Source organism: Helianthus annuus, chromosome 4 (assembly GCF_002127325.2).
Source record: "Helianthus annuus cultivar XRQ/B chromosome 4, HanXRQr2.0-SUNRISE, whole genome shotgun sequence".
In the NCBI taxonomy this organism is placed as follows: domain Eukaryota; kingdom Viridiplantae; phylum Streptophyta; class Magnoliopsida; order Asterales; family Asteraceae; genus Helianthus; species Helianthus annuus.
Window position 1 is genome coordinate 128,825,790 of NC_035436.2, and position 4,147 is coordinate 128,829,936.

General features: G+C 38.6%; 1 long non-coding RNA gene across 4 annotated transcripts; it reads right to left on the reverse strand.

The window, feature by feature from the left end:
* Window positions 1–313: 313 nt before the first annotated feature.
* LOC110936800 lies at window positions 314–3,669 on the reverse strand. 4 transcript variants are annotated; one of them, XR_002590290.2, is made up of 6 exons: window positions 3,196–3,669; window positions 2,537–3,103; window positions 1,876–1,954; window positions 1,602–1,674; window positions 1,113–1,223; window positions 314–804 (listed from the first exon to the last, which is right to left on the reverse strand). It is a non-coding gene; the product is annotated as an uncharacterized LOC110936800 (long non-coding RNA). The 4 variants fall into 4 exon arrangements; XR_004892180.1 differs by having other exon boundaries at window positions 1,602–1,737; XR_002590288.2 differs by having other exon boundaries at window positions 1,842–1,954.
* Window positions 3,670–4,147: the final 478 nt, after the last annotated feature.

The following is a 4,147-nucleotide window of genomic DNA, read 5'->3' on the forward strand; positions in this document are numbered from 1 at the left end:
TAATAAAATTTTTGAACCCCAAATGAACGCTAAGATTTAAGAGGTAATATGTGTATTGAAATAAACTCATGTAACATAAGTTACTACATTTTGTTATATTTATAATAACTAGGTTTATACCGAGCGCGCGTTGCGGCGCGCTAAGCGCACGTTAAACCGAATCGTTGAATATACTTTGATGGTAAGGTAAGGTAGCCCACGCCCCACGGGCTACACCTAATGCTATTTTCAAGCGAGCCTCCCAATCCAATGGTGGGGTTTCCTTATCGACCGCTGAATAGCGAAATTTAGATTATAATATAGACCATCTTCATAAACGAATGATTGACTTTTGAAAAACTTTTCAACTTCAATGATACATACCCATTCCCAAACATTCCCTAAACCCGAATTTGCAAAACATGTTGCATAAAATTATTGTGAAGATGGGATTCAACACTCCCATTTGTCATAAGCTAATAAACCAAATACCGGTTTCTTTCCTCTGTGCATATCCCAATCAACCGAACCAAGTTTTTATGGGCAATCGGTTGAGCATCTCAACTTCAGCCAAGAATTCTCGACCGCCTTGTTGATCGTCACATTTAGATACTTTAACCGCCATTTTTGTTCTATCTACAAGAATGCCACTATAAACATGCCCAAGTCCACCTTCACCTAGAACTCCTGATTCGTTGAAATTGTCGGTTGCTTTCTCAATATCAGTCAAACTAAACGTCTTTGCAGATCCGCTATATGCTATTATAGACCGGAATCATAGCGACGCCAACACGGTCCTACTCGTTATCATTGATCCACCAACACCTGCAAGTTTTGACATTTATGATCAAATGACTCTTATCTACATAATAATTTTATACCCATATTTTTTGATAAAAAAAATTGTCAGGTTTTTGTTCCAAGTATAAGATCATTATTATTGTTGAACTTATGCGTGTTGTAATCATATTTGACATAACTATATTAACCAACCCGTCGAGTTTGACCACGGGACAAGTGTGTTGACCTTTGGGATTACGTGATAATTTTGAGAAAGAAGGTAAAATAGTTGATGCGTTGGGTGCCAACCGATCCCCATTATCCCTACGTTTAACCACCAGAACCCATCTTACCATCTATATATAAAGTTCTATGCACCATACCAATGTCCATTTGCAAAGTTGTATATACCAACACCATGCATTTTGTCTACAAAGCAGGCGCCAGCATACATGTCACAGTTTCTGCATCACCACGTAATCACATATAAACTTAAGTCTTATAACATTTTCTTTCTGTACATATATGTTCGCTTTTGACATTTTTTTCATAAGACTAACACTTCTTTATATCGTGTCATAAAAACTATAAGATTGTGAAAAGAGAAAAAAATGGTTAAAAACACTAATAATGTTTGTAAACATCAAGTGAGCAGGAACAAAGTGAAAAAAGCGATATGTTGCATTTTAGCAGGAACCATGGTTTGTTACTTAGTTGTAGTTAAATGTGAAGAAGAATAGACCTCACAAATCTGATCCGAACCTAAAAGATTACGTCGTATGTGGTGTGCCTAATTCAGCAAGCAAATAAAACCCAAAATAGAGTTTAAGGCCTCTTCTTACCATATTCATCATTCTCACCAAATACATGTAGTCATAACCCCCTGAAATAATTATGTTTGCAGTCAACATCCCTCTGCATAAATCCCATTTTTGGTTTAATAAGCAAGATTGTTCACATATGTGTTTCATTAAAATACTGCCACATAAAAATCAACCACTAATTAAGAAAAAAACTAAATAATACAAAAGAAGCATGTATGTTTACTCTAGTATGGCTTGTAAACTACAAAATATATATACCTTATGGTGAACGATTGACTCATGAAAAACATACCCAAGAGACTGTGTCACCCACAACAGCTCATTGTGTGGAAGCTCCCCAAATCTTGGAAGTAGCGGAACCTTCCCAAAGTCTATAAAACATCAATTTAGATAGATTATTATTATAAAACCTTTATATTCGTAATAAGTATACTATATATGATATTAACATCTACCAACAGCAATCAAATGGGACCAAAGTTGAGTAAGCAGCTGGCACTCAATCATGAAAATTTGCTGAACTCAACCACCAAAGTTGAGTAAGCGGCTGACACTCAATTATGGAAATTTGCTGAACTCAACCACCAAAGTTGAGTAAGCGGTTGGCACTCAATTATGGAAATTTGCTGAACTCAACCAAGGGGACCAAGGGGAGTGGCACTCAATGACGGAAATATGTGTATATTCAGAAAAAATTCATGATATTCTTTTAATTCATCTGTTTATTTCAATATAGTCAATTAACACAAAAAGGTAAGACCAAGATATCCACTTTATGGGTAATGTTTAGACAGTTTCAAAACATAAGCGTAAGCAATCACGGCGTATGAACATTGGTGGAATTGAGTACAAACATTAAGAATTCGCTGCAAAAAGACAATCGATTGAATATAAATTAAGAAATAAGCCTAAAACAAAATAGCAACCTTAAACGATCAACAAAATAAGTATACCTGCTTCTTATCTAAGATGAAAATGACAGAAGTAACCGTAGCACCGATTGTTACCGCCGACAGAAGTAACCAGATCTTCCACACTCGAACCATCTTAACGTTGACGCCATCTGTTCCAATCATCTCAGATGAAAAGTGTGACCATTGTAACCACCATTATCGGAACTCATAAACAGATCGTAGCCGCCGTTCTTTTCTGCTACACTCGCAAGCGACAATGTTAAACCCTAAACATCGTCACCGTCTCTGACTACATCCACCACTGACGCTGCTCACCGTCGACAACCACCACATCCCTTGTTCGGAACCACCGCCATTAACACCATTAATTACTAACATCGCCAATCACAACCACCGATAACGCCCAATGGAGCCCTCAATGTCACCAGTAACCACCACCACAACTACCATAACCAGAACAGGATGGCCGGCCGGTCGGAGACCATGGTCGGCCTTCTTCTTCTTCTTCTTCTCTGCTTCTCTCTCTCCCTCCCTCCCTCTAAAACGGTTTCTCCCTCATTCCCCTTCTCTTTAATTTTTCAAATCTACTATTCATTTCCTTTGGTTCTGAAATCAATTAACAGTGAACCCTTAATCGATCTATCTTCTGTCCGATCAAAGTTACTGAAAAATTGCAAACCAATAGAGAAAAAGCGTACCTCGATCTGTGCTGTCTCCTTTTCCTTTCTTTCTCGATAGGTCTTTGTAGGGTTCCATCGCTGCTGATCGTTTCTACCGATCCTCTCCCCCCATATCCGCTATCGCCGACGCCACCGATGTTGGTTGTTCGACACCAAAATCAAACCCAAGTCACCGATGCTAGGGGGCAGCTGTCGACCTCCTAGGGTTACCGCCGATAGCACCACTGCATGACACCGTGTTACGTCGAAATAGTGACCAGAATCCGCCGTTTAGCAATGGTGGTGCGACCCGATCGGAGATGATGACGGTCTCTGTTGGGAAATGGGGGTTTTTGGCTTAGTTGTGGGGGAAAGGGTTAAAGGAGTGTGGAGATGTGTTCAGTGGCCGGATATGGCGGTGCCGTGATGGTGGAATGGTGACTGTAGGGTGGGGTGGGGTGGGGTGAGGGTTTAGAGATGAAAATTGGGGGTGAAGAGGGATGAAGAAGTGATGACACAACAGATGAAAATGGTTTTAGATGGAACGTGTATAGCAGACAAGAATAGACAATAAAATTACCAAAAGACCATTTGACTGTTCACAACTTTGGTTTTTTAATATATAGGATAATTATTACAAGCTACTTTATTTCATATGTAAAAAATAAACATACATCATTCAATCGGTTTTTACCAATCCTTTTAGGAACAATGTTGCTAGAAACGAGCACACACAAACGTGAATACGAAACGAGAAAACATATAATCGAACATAGAGATTTACATGGTTCGTTTAAACTGACCTATATTCACGGGTGACAACTAGGATATTCTTTATTGAAGTGCTAATCAAATTTAAATTACATCAAATTTACTTGTAGCAAATAATTAGGATTTAGCAAACTTTCTACCTAAGTTAAGCACATATAGGGCCCACAAGGCCTATAAACCTACAAACGTTTCATTTGTGAAAGGGTATGGTTCCAAATGT